Genomic DNA, 17543 nt, shown 5'->3' with positions numbered 1-17543 from the left:
ACAGGAGTCACTTTATTTTAGGGCCTCCTTTTGTTACTCAAAACCTTGCAATTAAGGAAATACCATGATCCTTTACTGTGATGTATTGCTGGAGGTTTTAATAGCTGGAATGAGTAATAACCACAGCAAATTCCAGATTTATGGAATCCTGGTTTTTCTATGTAAACAAATTTTTATTAACTGGCATGTTCTATCTCCTTACTTGTTTTTAAAAAATGTATTTATTTTTAACTGGAAGATAATTACTTCAAATATTGTGTTGATTTCTGGCATACAACAATATGAATCAGCCGTAAGTTCTTTCTACCTGTGTTATATTCAATTTTTTGGTGTCTCTTCCTAAAGATTCTCAAATCTTTGCCTTTCTCATAATTTACTTCACTGTCCTAATGTTATTACATGTTTTTACTCCATTAGTTATAGCCAAATTTCCTCCTTTCAGTCTTAAATATTTTCTAAATGATACAATTTTAATTGTAAAACTACAAATTTTATTATGAAAAATTTCACAAATCAAGATGTGTATAAATTTAAGGTGAAAATTCAGTCTGACACCCCCTACCCTTCTCCTTTCCACCTTCTTACCTCAGATAAGTAGCCCTGCTTCACTTAGTGAATATTTATACTCAGTCACTAAGAGTTCTTTTAAACAACATCTGCTGATTTATGGCTGAGTGATTCATCTTCTGTATGTCTTATAAAGCGTACCAATCATGTCCAAGGGATGGAATGGACATCAATAGAGATCTGTTCATGTCCTGCTCATCCCTCCACCTGGCCAGACTTCTTTATCACTAGTATTGTAGCTTGTTTACTGAGGCATGGCCTCACACTTTAATACAAAATGCTTTATTTCCGTTACTGAAATATGACTGAAATATATTTTACACAGCATTTAATTTACTTAATCCTAAACTGCACAGTCATTTTGGAGCCAAGGTGAAAAAACAAATTTTATAAATATGTAGAATTTTCTATTGATAAAATGTATAGAATTTCATGTGTTCAGCATGCTAAATGAAGTTTTTAATTTAAATTTGTGCTTGCTTTGTATCCTTTGATACGTTCCATCAGATGAAGATACAGGAAGGAACATGGGAGAGGTCCAGGGAAAAAGAGCTTATTATACTCACAGGTCCTAGAGAGACAGTCACTGGTGGCAAGAGGAGGCCACAAGCAGAGAGGTCACCCAGGGAGAGGCCACAACCAAATAGGTGGGGAGGAGAGAGAGAAAGGGGAGATGGATCTGTGGGCCAGTGCCTTTACTGGAGTTCAAGGGAGAGCACACAGCACAGGGTGAAAGATGGGATCTCACTGGAAGGTTTGAAAGCTCTGCGGCCACAGGAGGGCAGGGCAAGAAGGGCAACTGGTGGCAGTGGCCAGCTTTCACACTGGTGCCCCTGGTCACTCTGGTGGGGTGTTCACACCCTGTCTGTGGGAATGTTCAGGCAGCAGGAGAATATGAAGTTTTAAAATGTACAATATAGAGAATAGTAAAATTTGTTTGCAATTTTTAAATTATACAATTTAATATTTTTACAGTCTTTAAATTTAAAAAAAAAATTTATATTTTTTTTGTTGCACTGTCTAGCATCTGAAATATTTCTCAACCAGGTAATGAACCCGTGCTCCCTGTGCTGGAAGCTCAGACTCTTAACCACTGGATCACCATGAAAGTCCAAGCCCATTTTTTACAAACTTCAAAGTCTAAATCATATTTGATTAGGATTTTGATAGAGGATTTTTGATAGAAAAGATACATTATGTAATTCTTTATTAGAGGACATTAGCCCTAAAATGAAATTCCAACACTCACATGGGTATGTGAAACATTCAGTGTCATTTTCAATATACTTTGGCTTATGAGAAAATGATAGTTTATAATGTGTGATTTCTTTTCTAAAAATTGCTTATTCATATACAGTTCCTCCCAAAAGCACTGAGGTTATAATTACCTCTTGGTGTTCTACATATCTAAATGTTTTCATTTTATTTTTTTGCTTTAGGAATCATTCAGCACAAGATATTATAAAAGTGAAAAACTTCTAATTTTTATCAATATGAAGACGAAAAAATATTTAAATCCTCAGGTTTTGTACATGCTTAGTAATACTTTGCCCAGGCAACATCATGAGGATACACTGCAGCACTTTTCCCTAAGATAGTAACAGTTCCTTATATATAGATCTAGTATTTATTTTTTTATCTAAGATTAATGTCGGAAATATAGCTCTAATGTCCTAATTAAATCTCCAAAGATTTTCATATTCTATGTTAAATAGGTAATTTCTCTAAATTAATTAATGAACTTTTATCATATATAAACTTCATAGATTTCAGTTCAGTTTAGTTCAGTTCAGTCGCTCAGTCGTGTCTGATTCTTTGAGACCCCATGGACTGCAGCACGCCAGGCCTCCCTGTCCATCACCAACTCCCAGAGTTTACCCAAACTCATGTCCATTGAGTCACTGATGCCATCCAACCATCTCACCCTCTGTCATCCCTTTCTCCTCCCACCTTCAATCTTTCCCAGCATCAGGGTCTTTTCAAATGAGTCAGCTCTGCATAAGGTGGCCAAAGTATTGAAGTTTCAGCTTCAACATCAGTCCTTCTAATGAACACTCTGGACTGATCTCCTTTAGGATGGACTGGTTAGATCTCCTTGCAATCCAAGGGACTCTCAAGAGTCTTCTCCAACACCACAGTTCAAAAGCATCAAATCTTCGGCGCTCAGCTTTCTTCACAGTGCAACTCTCACATCCATACGTGTGGATGGAAAAACCATAGCCTTGATGAGACAGACCTTTGTTGACAAAGGAATGTCTCTGCTTTTTAATATGCTGTCTAGGTTGGTCATAACTTTCCTTCCAAAGAGTAAGCGTCTTTTAATTTCATGGCTGCAGTCACCATCAGCAGTGATTTTGGAACCCCCCAAAATAAAGTCAGCCACTGTTTCCACTGTTTCCCCATATATCTGCCATGAAGTGATGGGACCGGATGCCATGATCTTCGTTTTCTGAATGTTGAGCTTTAAGTCAACTTTTCCACTCTCCTCTTTCACTTTCATCACGAACGTCTCTAGTTCTTCGTTTTCTGCCATAAGGGTGGTGTCATCTGCATATCTGAGGTGATTGATATTTCTCTTGCCAATATTGATTCCAGCTAGTGCTTCATCCAGTCCAGCATTTCTCATGATGTACTCTGCATATAAGTTAAATAAGCAGGGTGACAATATACAGCCTTGACGTACTCCTTTTCCCATTTGGAACCAGTCTGTTGTTCCATGTCCCATTCTAACTGTTGCTTCCTGGCTGCATACAGATTTCTCAAGAGGCAGATCAGGTGGTCTGGTATTCCCATATCCTTCAGAATTTTCCACAGTTGGCTGTGGTCTACACAGTCAAAGGCTTGGGCATAATCAATAAAGCAGAAATAGATGTTTTTCTGGAACTCTCTTGCTTTTTCCATGATCCAGTGGATGTTGGCACTTTGATCTCTGGTTCCTCTGCCTTTTCTAAAACCAGCTTGAACATCTGGAACTTCATGGTTCACGTATTGCTGAAGCCTGGCTTGGAGAATTTTGAGCATTACTTTAATAGCATGTGAGATGAGTGCAATTGTGCAGTAGTTTGAGCATTCTTTGGCATTGCCTTCCTTTGGGATTGGAATGAAAACTGACTTTTTCCAGTCCTGTGGCCACTGCTCAGTTTTCCAAATTTGCTGACATATTGAGTGCAGCACTTTCAGAACATCAACTTTCAGGATTTGAAATAGCTCAACTGGAATTCCATCACCTCCACTAGCTTTGCTCATAGTGATGCTTCCTAAGGCCCACTTGACTTCACATTCCAGGATGTCTGGCTCTAGGTCAGTGATCACACCATTGTGATTATCTGGGTCGTGAAGCTCTTGTTTGTACAGTTCTTCTGTGTATTCTTGCCACCTCTTCTTAATATCTTCTGCTTCTGTTAGGTCCCTACCGTTTCTGTCCTTTATCGAGCCCATCTTTGCATGAAGTGTTCCCTTGGTATCTCTGATTTTCTTGAAGGATCTCTAGTCTTTCCCATTCTATTGTTTTCCTCTATTTCTTTGCATTGATGGCTGAGGAAGCCTTTCGTATCTCTCCTTGCTATTCTTTGGAACTCTGCATTCAAATAGGTATATCTTTCCTTTTCTCCTTTGCTTTTCATTTCCCTTCTTTCACAGCTATTTGTAGGGCCTCTTCAGACAGCCATTTTGCTTTTTTGCATTTCTTTTTCTTGCAGATGGTCTTGATTCCTGTGTCCTGTACAATGTCACAAACCTCCATTCATTGTTCATCAGACACTCTGTCTATCAGATCTAGTCCCTTAAATCTATTTCTCACTTCCACTATATAGTCATAAGGGATTTGATTTATGTCACACCTGAATGGTCTAGTGGTTTTCTCCACTTTCAGTCTGAATTTGGCAGTAAGGCGTTCATGATCTGAGCCACAGTCAGCACCTGGTCTTGTTTTAGCTGACTGTATAGCGCTTCCCCATCTTTGGCTGCGAAGAATATAATCAATCTGATTTCGATGTCGACCATCTGGTGATGTCCATGTGTAGAGTCTTCTCTTGTATTGTTGGAAGAGGGTGTTTGCTATGACCAGTGTGTTCTCTTGGCAGAACTCTATTAGCCTTTGCTAATAGAGTTCTGTATTCCAAGGCCAAATTTGCCTGTTACTCCAGGTGTTTCTTGACTTCCTACTTTTGCATTCCAGTCCCCTATAATGAAAAGGACATCTTTTTTGGGTGTTAGTTCTTGAAGGTCTTGTAGGTCTTCATAGAACTGTTCAACTTCAGCTTCTTTAGTGTTACTGGTCGTGACATAGACTTGGATTACTGTGATATTGAGTGGTTTGCCTTGGAAACGTACAGAGATCATTCTGTCATTTTTGAGACTGCATCCAAGTAAAACCTATGGGATACAGCAAAAGGAGTTCTAAGAGGGAAGTTTAAGCAATACAATTATACCTCAAGAAACAAGAAAAACATCCAATAGATATCCTAACTTTGCACCTAAAGCAACTGGAAAAAGAAGAAAAAAAAATTAGTAGAAGGAAAGAATTCATAAAGATCCTAGCAGAAAGTAATGAAAAAGAAATGAAAGAAACAATAGTAAAGATTAATAAAACTAAAAGCTGGTTCTTTGAGAAGATGAACAAAGTTGACAAATCCTTAGCCAGACTCATCAAGGAAAAAAGAGAGAAAACTCAAATCAACAAAATTAGAAATGAAAAAGGAGAGATTACAACAGACAATGTAGAAATATAAAGGATTATAAGAGACTATTATGAACAACTATATAGCAATAAAATAGACAACCTGGAAGAAATGGACAGATGCTTAGAAAAGTTCAATCTTCCAAGATTGAACCAGGAAGAAATAGAAATTGTGAACAACCCAATTATAAGCACTGAAATTTAAGCTGTGATAAAAAGTCTTCCAAAAAACAAAAGCCCAGGACCAGATGGCTTCACCAGAGAATTCTATCAAACATTTAGAGAAGAACTAATGCCTATCCTTCTAAAACTCTTTCAAAAAATTTCAGAGGAAGGAACACTTCCAAATTCATTCTGTGAGTGAATGAATTTGATCTATTCATTTGATACCAAAACCAGACAAAGACAACACAGAAAAAGAAAACTACACGCCAATATCACTGACGAACATAGATGCAAAAATCCTCACCAAAATTTTAGCAAACAGAATTCACCAACACATCAAAAAGCTCATACACCATGATCAAGCTTGGTTTATTCCAAGGATGAAAGGATTCTTCAATATACAGAAATCAATCAATGTGATACACCATATTAACAAGTTGAAAGATAAAAACCATATGATCATCTCAGTAGATATAGAAAAAGCCTTTGACAAAATTCAGCACCCATTTATCATTAAAACTCTTCCCAAAAAATGGGCATAGGAGGAACCTACCTCAACATAATAAAGTCCATATATGATAAGCCTACAGCAAACATTATTCTCAATGGTGAAAAACTGAAAGCATTCCCCATAAGATGAGGAACAAGACAAGGGTGTCCACTTTCACCAGTATCACATAATTCTGGAAGTCCTAGCTACAGCAATCAGAGAAGAAAAAGAAAGAAAATGAATCCAGATTGGAAAAGAAAAAGTAAAGCTCTCACTGTTTGCAGATGACATGATACTGTACACAGAAAACCCTAAAGAAAGTATCAGAAAATTACAAGAGCTAATCAGTGAATTTAGCAAAGTTGCAGGATACAAAAGCAATACACAGAAATCATTTGCATTTCTACATACTAACAATGAAAAATCAATAAGAGCAATTAAGGAATCAATCCCATTCACCATTGCAACAAAAAGAATTAAATATCTAGGAATAAACCTACATAAGGAGACAAAAGAACTGTACACAGAAAATTATAAGACACTAATGAAGGAAATCAAAGATGACATAAACAAATGGAGAAATATTCCATGTTCCTGGGTAGGAAGAATCAATATTGTGAAAATGACAATACTACCAAATGTAATCTACAGATTCAGTGTGATCCCTATCAAGTTATCAATGGCATTTTTCACAGAACTAGAACAAAAAAAAAAATCACAGTTCCTATGGAAACACAAAAGACCATGAATGGCCAAAGCAGTCTTGAGAAAGAATAGAGCTGGAAGAATGAAGCTTCCTGACTTCAGGTTATATTACAAAGCTACAGTCATCAAGACAGAATGGTACTGGCACAAAAACAGAAATTTAGACCAATGGAACAAGATAGAAAGCCCAGAAATAAACCCATGCACCTCTGGGTACCTTATTTTTGACAAAGGAGGCAAGAATATACAATGGGACAAAGACAGCCTCCTCAATAAATGGTGCTGGGAGAACTGGACAGCTACATGTAAAAGAATGAAGTCAGAACAATTTCTAACACCATACACAAAGATAAACTCAAAATGTAAGACCAGAAGCTATAAAACTCTTAGAGGAAAACATAGGAAGAACACTGGATGACATAAATCAAAGCGAGATCCTGTATGACCCACCTCCTAGAGTAATGGAAATAAAAATAAAAGTAAACAAGTGGGACCTGATTAAACTTAAAAGTTTTTGCACAGCAAAGGAAACTATAAGCAAGGTGAAAAGACGACCCTCAGAATGGGAGAAAATAGTAGCAAATGAAACAACTGACAAATGATTAATTTCCAAAATATACAAGTGGCTCATACAACTCAATACCAGAAAAACAAACAACCCAATCAAAAAATCGGGAAAAAAGCCTAAACATACATTTCTCCAAAGAAGACATACAGATGGCTAACCAACACCTGAAAAGATGCTCAACATCGCTCATTATTAGAGAAATGCAAATCAAAACTGCAATGAGATATATCACCTCACACGGGTCAGAATGGCCCTCATCAAAAAGTCTACAAACTAGAAATGCTGGAAAGGATGTGGAGAACTGTTGGTGGGAATGTAGATTGATACAACCACTATGGAAGATGGTATGGAGTTTCCTTAAAAAACTAGGAATTAAAAAAGCCACCATATGACCCAGTAATCCCACTCCTAGGCATATACCCTGAGGAAACCAAAATTGAAAGAGACACATGTATCCCATTGCTTATTGCAGCTATTGCTATTTACAATAGCTAGAACATGGAAGCAACCTAGACATCCATCAACAGATGAATGGATAAGGAAGCTGTGGTACATATATACAATGGAATATCACTCAGCCATAAAAGGGAATGCATTTGAGTCCGTTCTAATGAGGTGGATGAACCTAGAACCTATTATATAGAGTGAAGTGAGCCAGAAAGAGAAAGATAACTACTGTATTCTAAGACATATATACAGAATCTAGAAAAATGGTACTGAAGAATTTATTTACAGGGCAACAATGGAGAAACAGACATAGAGAATAGGCTTATGGACATGGGGAGAGGGGAGGAGAGGGTGAGACGTATGGAAAGAGTAATATGGAAACTTACATTACCATATGTAAAATAGATAGCCAAGAAGAATTTGCTGTATGGCTCAGGAAACTCAAAGAGGGGCTCTGTATCAACCTAGAGGGGTGGGATGGCGAGGGAAATGGGAGGAAAGTTCCAAAGAGAGGGGATATATGTATACCTATGGCTGATTCTTGTTGAGGTTTGACAGAAAACAGCAAAATTCTGTAAAGCAATTATCCTTCAATAAAAAATAAATTAATTTGTTTTTAAAGCTCATGAAGGTTTGAAGTACTCTAACAGGAAAATTTTGGGGGGAATTTGGACAAAAATCTCTCACTTTGCAGCTTTTTTGGTGTGTGTATATATAGTGTTTAATTATATACAACAAGAAATTTGCTATTTTACTACAAGTATACAATTAAGTGGCATTAAATATAATTGAAACGTTTTGCATCTACCACCACTAGCTTGAGAAAAAGATCAAGCCAAATGGAAACTACATACCCATAAAGCAATTAATGCCCCATCTTCCCTTGGTTCAGGCTCAGGAAAATCTCTAATCTACTTTCAGTTGGTGCAAGTTTGTCTATTAAAGATATTTCTGATAAGAAGCATCATACATTATTTTTCCTTTTATGTCTTGCTTTAATTGTTTAGGCTGTTTTCAAGGTTTATCATATTGCAGCTTGTGTCAGAACTACACTACTTTTTATTACCAAATGATATTCCATTGTATGTATGTACCACATGTTAGAAATCCATTCATGTGCTAATGGACACTTGAGTTGTTTACACTTTTTGGCTATCATAAATAACACTGCTATGAACACTGGTGAACAGGAATGTGTTTGAATCTGGGCTTTCAATTCTTTCAGGTGTATCCCCAGCAATGAGGTTCCAGCTCTGGAGCCTGAAGTGACCCATGAACCAGCTCCAGCCTATCTTGGCTGCTATTAGGAGCCCCTGGAAAACGTTGATTTAGAGAAACACCCATGGAGGAGAGGGTCTTGTGGGAACATAACAGTCCAGAAGGGAAATTCCAGCTCATCACTGGAGAAAATAAAAATGAACACTGAGCACATTGAAGAGAGTAAGAGAATCAGTTTGACTCTCCTGTCAACCCACCCCGTAAGTAGTACAACCAAGTGCCAAAAGAGGCCTTCTCAGTTGCAATTTCTCCTGTAGAGGGGAAGGAGAGCATGTGAGGAAGTGCCTGCTCCCCCAGCTGCTCAGGATGCTCAGTTCTCATTCCAAGGAGGCTCATGTCTCTCTCATCTTAATCCGAGTGTTAAGGTGTGAAGCTACAAGATTAAGGGCTGGGGAGTGTCTGGGAGAACAGCTCAGGACAGAAATATAAAAAGGGACTCAAGGACTTCCCTGGTGGTCCAGTGGTTAACACTCCACACTTCCAATGCAGGGTGCATGGGTCCAGTCCTGGTCAGGGAACTAAGATCCCACATGCCACGGGCAGCAAGGACAAAAATTTTCAATAAAAGCCCTCATATCCCCCATCTTACACAACATTTCTATGTAAAATGTTATATTTCTACTTCTGCATCCACTACACCATGCTTACCACCAAAAATTTAATATCCATTTATCACACACTGTGAACCCCTTTTACCCATTTCTCCCTCCCACCCCACCTCTTCCCTTCTGGTAATTTCGAATCTGTTCTCTGTCTATGCAGTTTTGTTTTTGTTTGGTGTGTTAATTTTTTCCCATTCCATATGTGAGAAGAATCTTATTTTATTGTCTTTCTCCATCTGAATTATTTCACTTAGTAAAAAATCCTCAAGGTCATCCAAGTCATCACAAGTGACAATATTTCATATTTCTTATGGCTTACTATTAGTAGTATTCCATTGTGTGTGTGGCTTTTCAGAGTCTGTTGTGTTTCCATACAATCCTAGTTTGTTTGTTTGTTTTAACAAAGAACTTATATAGCCTTGCAGGGGGGTTGCCTGTAGAAGCCCCCACCCCAGTTTTGTAGTCTGGAAGAACACCGTTCAAGTACCTCTTGGATCAGTGCCACCCCTGCCACAGTTCTAATCAACCCCAAATAAACATCTCTTTATTTCAATCAGGTCTCTGTTCATGAAAATTTTGGTTAATGCTCCTCACCTCCTTAAAATATTTGCTGAACTATAGTCTTCCCTATCTCCTAGGTTGTAGTCCTCAGTTCGGCTTAAATAAAACTGTTTCCTATTCCTACTGTGTGCTGTGTGTGCTAAGTCACTTCAGTCATGTCTGACTCTTTGCAACTCTCTGTACTGTAGCCTGCCAGGCTCCACGGTCCTTGGGATTCTCCAGGCAAGAATGAGCGGATTGCCATTTCCTTCTCGAGGGGATATTCCCAACCCGAGGATCAAATCTGCGTCTCTTATGTCTCCTTCACTGGTAGCCAGTTCTTCACCACGGGCACCAGTGATTATTTCTGTTGACACTAGATAATGAGACAACAGCATTGTTTTTTACTTGTTAGATCTCAGTTTTTCTGTCCTGCTCCATGTTGCGTGAGTCTTTAAAAAATATTTCACAGGAAAATTGTTCCCAAGGTATTTCTGTAATTTTCAATAGAAACATTATAATCAATATTAATTGCTTTCAATGAATTGTACAATCTGCAACTATTTTTCAAAGATAATTTCAACTCCCTCTGAAAGTATTGTCACTGAAATGACAGGTGGCAGGATAATCACTTCCCAGTAAGGAGATGACATCACAGTATTCCAAACCTTTATCTTGATTGGGGTCAGATGCCCTTTCCACATCTGCACAGATGTTGTCTGGGAACACACAGTCCTGATTGAGAATGTTATTTGGTAAGTGTCTCTTTTATAGTCAAGGGTCAGATTCACAGGATAACTATACCACAGAAACTTCAGTTTAAAACACCAATATAAATCAGCTTCTCTCTCATGTTTCCTGGGGTTGGAACACAAGTATACCTCTGTATCCAGTGAGGAATTATGCTTCCTGCACACATTTGATGCATTCCTCCTCTACCCACTCCTCTGCTGCCTGATGTCTCTCCCCTTTCCTCACATTTTCAGTTTCTATGAAATCTTCCTTCATGTTTCTTTGACTAAAGATGCCGAAGCTCTCACCATTCACTAAAGACTTCACTCAGCAGGCAAGTGCCCAGCAACTGGATAACAATGCTCATCTCCCAGCTCTGAGTAGTGAATTACCTGAGGTCTGACTGAGAGGACGGAATGCACAGTTGGTTTTGTTGTATTTTCTTGTTAGCCTGTGTGGTAAAGGGGGGGGGGGTCTTTATAATAGAGTTCTCTCATCAGCTAGAGTGCTCACATTTATCTCCTGTTTAGAGAACTGAAAGCTTTATCATTCTTCATGTAAGGAAATGAAGTCTTTATCTTAAAAGAAATTATCTCTAATGATTGTGGGGTTTGGACAAAAAAGATGAATGAAAGCATTCACTATCTTAGGATAATAACATTACCCTGATATGTAATGTGACTGTTCCAGGAAGGGGGACCACTTCCAGGGCCTGAAACTGGGCTCTTGTCTAACATTCAGAGATGAATTGTCCCAGGAGACACATGTGCTGACAAAGCAAGAGATTTTATTGGGAAAGGGTGCCCGGGTGGAGAGCAGTAGGGTAAGGGAACCCAAGAGAACAACTCGGTCACATGGCTCACAGTCTCGGGTTTCATGGTGATGGGATTAGTTTCCCGGTTGTCTTTAGTCAATCCATCTAACTCAGAGTCCTTCCTGGTGGTGCGTGCCTGGTTCAGCCAAGATGGATGTCAGCAAGAAGGACTCTGGAATGTAGTCGGACATGTGGTGTCTCCTTTTGACCTTTCCAGAACTCTTCCAGTTGGTGGTAGCTTATTAGTTCCATGTTCCTTACCAGGACCTCCTGTCATAAAAGAACTCCTGCAAATGGTTACTAGGGTGCCTGGCCAGGGTGGGGATTTTGGTCAGTGTGCTTCCCCGAACATAACCAGATATTAAAATATCTTGCTGTTTACATTCTGCAAATAGTTTATTGCTCTGTCTACGATGTATGTCGATCAGTCTAAAAGGATAAGAATAAAAACAGTAAAAAAAAATTCTGATTGGAGAACTTCATTGATAGCCAGGTCCACGAGCTTCTCTCTGAGAATAGGAGGCACTTAATTTGGTGCCTCCCTTTGTTACCCAAAACCCTATGATCAGGGAAGTATCATGATCCTTTATTGTAATGTATTGCTGAATTCTTTAAGAGCTGGAGTGAGCAGTAACCACAGAAATTTCCATAGGCATAGCACCCTGGCTTTCTAGTTAAACAAATTTTTATTAATCTGTCTACCGTGTCTTCTTACCTGTTTTACTTTTAAATTAATTTCTGATGTCTCTTCCTAAAACTTCCTAACATGGTCCCAAGGCAATTCCATATTGTTATTCCATTATGCCCAATTTTCTCCTTTCTATCTCAAGGGCTTCACAAATGATAACATTTTAATTGTAGAACTATACATTTGATTGTGAAAACTTTTACAAATCAATTCATGGATAAATTTCACTCTGACGCCCCCTACCTTGCCCCTGTCCACCTTCTCACCTCATATAGGTAAGCTTGCTTCCCTCAGTGAGTATAGTTCTGGCGAATTTATACTCAGTCACTAAGATTTCTCTTAAATCACAATTGCTGATGTATGGCAGAGTGAATTCATCTTCTGAGTCTCTTATACTAAAACATATTAATCAGTGTCCAAGGAATATGAATGGGCATCAGTAATGAGACACGTAAATCTCCTACTCACACCTCAACCCACTAGATTTTTTCTTCAAAAGTGTTGCAGTTTGTTTACCGAGGCATGTCCTCCTACTTTAATACAAATTGTTCTTATTATTTCAGTTATTGAAATTTTATTGAAATATATTTTACACAGCATTTGATTTACCTAATCCTAAACTGCACAGTCATTTTGGATACAAGATTAGAAAAATAGATAAAATTTTATGTGTTCGGCACACTAAATAATTTTCAAAAAGGCTTAAATTTGTGTTTGACATGTATCCTTTTATATACTCTGTCAGAAGCAGCTACAGAATGGAACAAAGGAGAGGCCCAGGAAAACAAAGTTTTCTATACTCACAGGGACAGTCCCATAAGGAGGCCACAAGGGGAGAGCTCAGCCAGGCAGTGGGCTCAGTGAAGTAGACGGGCAGGAGAGGGAGAGAAGGGGCGGATGGATCTGAGGGTCAGTGCCTTTCCTGAGGTTCTGTGAGAGCACAAAGCAAAGGGTGAAGGGGGATCTCACCGGCCACTCTGAGTGCCCGGTGGTCACAGGGAGGGGAGGCGAAGAAAGCAACTGGTGGCAGGGCCAGCCTTCACGCTGGTGCACCTGGCCATCTTGGTGGGACGTTTACACCCTGTCTGTGAGGATGTTCAGGCAGCAGGAAAGTATGAAGTTTTAAAATTTACAATAGAGACAGCCAGGTTTAGGGTTTTTTTTTTTTTAATTTTTCACTTTTTTGTTGCACTGCGCAGCATATAGAATATTCACTGGACTAACAGGGACGTCCGAGCCATTTTTTTTTTTTAACAAACTCCAAAGTTTAAATCATATTTGACTAGGATCTTGATAGAAAAGATAGATTCTGTAATTCTTTATTAGAGGACTTGACCCTAAAATGAAATTTCAGCATTTATATGTGTATATATGAATCATTCCATGCCCTTTTCAATATAATTTGGCCTTTTTTGGTGTTTATGGAAGATCATATTTTATAATGTGTGATTTCTAGAAATTGGTTATTCCTATCTAGTTCCCCCCAAAAGCACTGAGGTTATAATCACCTCTTGGTGTCCTACATATTTAAATATTTTCATTGAGCTTTTATTTGTATTCAATAAGTAGTTGCTGTTTTATTAACGAGTGATAAATTATTCCTATATGATTTTGTTGACTCTTTCTTATTTGAAATCAATCTGGAATGGAGATGGTTAACGGCATCTCGCCAGCCAGGGTGGGAGGACAGGCCCGCTGCTCCTGGAGAAGCAGGGCCCGGTACTTTGGCTGCTCCCAGGGCTGCTGCACCAGTTGCTGCCCCAGGGTGAGACCAGGAGGGTGGCCTGGTTTTCGGAGCACCCCACACCCCAGAGGTGCCCCAGCAGGAGGTCCCTCACCGGTCCCCCTGGGCCCAGAAGTGCCTGAGGCCGAGGTCAGACCGTGGAGCAGCCCCTGAAGGCCCTGGGCATTGCTGGGCACCTGGGCACCAGGGGCCACCTGCATTAAATGTTTTCACTGAGCTTTATTTTCTTTGCTTTAGGAATTTTTCAGCACAGGATATTATAAAAGTGAAATAAGTTATAATTTTTATAAACACAAATATGCGAAAAATATTTTAAATCCTCAGGTTTGGTACATGCGTAGTAATACTTTGTCCAGGCAACATTATGAGGATATATTGCAACATTATTACCTAAGACAGTAACAATTTCTTATATGCAGATCTAGTATTTATTTTTTTCTCTGAGATTAAAGTTGGAAATATAGCTCTAATGTCTTAATTAAATCTAATACCATATATTAAATAAATAATTGCTCTAATATAATTTATGAACTTTTATCATATATAAACTTCTATATAGACTTACCATATGCTGCTATTGCTAAGTCACTTCAGTTGTGTCCGACTCTGTGTGACCCCATAGACAGCAGCCCACCAGGCTCCCCCGTCCCTGGGATTCTCCAGGCAAGAACACTGGAGTGGGTTGCCATTTCCTTCTCCAGTGCATGAAAGTGAAGTCGCTCGGTCATGTCCGACTTTTAGCGACCCCATGGATTGCAGCCCACCAGGCTCCTCTGTCCATGGGATTTTCCAGGCAAGAGTACTGGAGTGGGGTGCCATTGCCTTCTCCGGACTTACCATATAAATAGCTGCAAACATAAACAACATGCAAGCTCCTTGCTAGGTTCTGCTTTTTTCTATTGTCAGTGGCAATGTGTAATTATTACCATACTTTATGTAAGGCAAGTTCACTTTGCTAAACTTTTTTTTTTTTTTTACAAAATTTGTGTTGTTTTGATGTTAGTATTCAATTTTCATTGGAATTTGTATTCAGTAACATATTTCTTAGTGAGAACTGAATTATTCACACTGGGAAAATTTCCATCCAGGGCAACAGTTTTCTCTGCTGTTACTTAAAATGAATCCTATGGCTTAATTTTGGTTTTCACTCACTGTTTTCTGCATGTTAGTTTATTTTAATATTGTTTTCCAAAATTTTACTTATTTATTTTCCTTATACATTTAAAGGAGACTCTTGCCACAAAAGAAAAAAAAATTGGCTATCTTGATTTATGGATATTCTGAATTGTATTACTATCATAATAACAATTCCTTGATTTCTCAAGTGTAAAGCCATTTCAGTTCTTGATCATGGAAATGGAAATTCATATCACAGCTGTTATTCTGGACATAATGAAATGACCATGCCAGGAAAGGGGTGACTCAATAACACCCTGTCCAACATAGTGGATTTGTGTCTTCACCATTTGAAAATGTCCTCTTATCTCATTACCCAATACTGAAACATCAGTTCATCTGGAAGAAGGAATTGTCCTCATGGTGGGGAAGTCTCCATGATGTCGTTGAATTAATTTTTCTATTTAATCTTGTATCACTGTATCTTTTCCCATGATGGACAATGTATTATGTGCATCTGCAGGTCTTATCCAAACCAGTCCACTTTGTGTGTCAGTTCAAAGATTTCCTACTGTGAAATACTGTCTATGTAGCTACTGTAGGAGAAATGCTTGATATTTACCCTTAATAAGTTTTCTGAACAATGAACTGTTTCCTTAAGCTCTTCTAGCATTAACTCTTGCAATTAATTTTATATCATTTAGAGATATTTAGTTTACCTGAGTCCACTTTTTAGAGTTACTACTGTATGAAAATTGTGCAAAAGTAGCTTCTTTAGTGGAATTTGGTGACATCTGAGTTCTATTTCCCTCCATCCTGTGTATGACAAGCAGTTTCAGGATTGTCTTGGAAAGTTCCTGTCCTAAGTGTTAAATAAGCTTGCTTTTCCCCCTCCCCCCAAGACATTGTGTTTACTTATACTGGGACATATATTGAGTCCATAAACTGGGTGTTAGAGTTAGGCATTGTTGTAGGGTTGTCCAAAATTTCCAGATTCTTTTGAATAGCAAGTGAAATGCAATACATGTCAGTTTAAAATCTAATACTGTATGTGTATTTCCTGTTGTTACCAAATGTCAATTTTAACTTTTATTCAAATTCGTTGGTTTTTTATTGGCATTTATTTTGTTGTTGTTCAGTGACTCAATTGTGTCTGACTCTTTGTGACCCCGTGGACTGCAGCACGCCAAGCTTCCTTGTCCTTCATCATTTCCTGGAGCTTGTTCAAACTCATGTCCATTGGTTCAGTGATACCATCCAACCATCTCCTTCTCTTTCACCCCTTTCTCCTCCTGCCCTCAATCTTTCCCAGCATCAGGGTCTTTTCCAATGACTTGGCTCTTCACATCAGGTGGCCAAAGTATTGGAGCTTCAGCCTCAGCATCAGTCCCTCCAGTGAATATTTAGGATTGATTTCCTTTAGGATCATCTGGTTTGATCTCCTTGCAGCCCAAGGGAATCTCAAGATTCTTCTCCAACACCACAGTTTAAAAGCATCAATTCTTCAGTGCTCAGCCTTCTTTATGGTCCAACTTTCACATCCATACATGACTATGGGAAAAACCATAGCTTTGACTACAGGGACCTTTTTCAGCAAAGATTTTATCTCCCATAAATACTCATTCCCATTGATACTAAGTATTTGATTCCAAAATATTCTACCACTACATTATAGTGAAGTATATAAGTAATATGTAATGTTTATTTGCAAGTAGTTTTACCTTCATACTATCTCCTTAAAGATATACAGTCAAAATTATGTATTTTCAAGTCACTTGAGGTGTTACCCTTACACATAGAGACCACAATTCATTTTTTTAAATTTGTAAACTTAGTGTCTTTAAAACATCTACTTTGCTTTAATCGGAGAAGGCAATGGCACCCCACTCCAGTACTCTTGCCTGGAAAATCCCATGGACAGAGGAGCCTGGTGGGCTGCAATCCATGGGGTCCCTAGAGTCGGACATGACTGAGAGACTTCACTTTCATTTTTCACTTTTATGCACTGGAGAAGGAAATGGCAACCCACTCCAGTGCTCTTGCCTGGAGAATCCCAGGGACGGGGGAGCCTGGTGGGCTGCCGTCTATGGGGTCACACAGAGTCGGACACGACTAAAGTGATGCAGCAGCACTTTGCTTTAATATTGTTTTATAACTATGTGAAATATGTACACTTGTTCAAACAAAACATTCTAAACAATTTTTTTTTCCTGTCAACGTCTAGCTTTAGGATTTGCCTGGTGGTCCAGTGGTTATGATCCACCTGCCAATGTCGGGGACACAGGTACAATCTCTGGTCCAGGAAGATCCTAATGCTGTGGAGTAACTAAGCCCATACAACTACTGAATCCCACAACCTAAACCTGTTCTCCTCAAGAAAAGAAGACACTACAATGAGAAACCCCTGGG

This window comes from Bubalus bubalis, chromosome 18 (genome assembly GCF_019923935.1).
Source record: "Bubalus bubalis isolate 160015118507 breed Murrah chromosome 18, NDDB_SH_1, whole genome shotgun sequence".
NCBI classification, from domain to species: domain Eukaryota; kingdom Metazoa; phylum Chordata; class Mammalia; order Artiodactyla; family Bovidae; genus Bubalus; species Bubalus bubalis.
The sequence above is the reverse complement of the archived record's forward strand: the minus strand, read 5'-3'. Positions refer to the sequence as shown.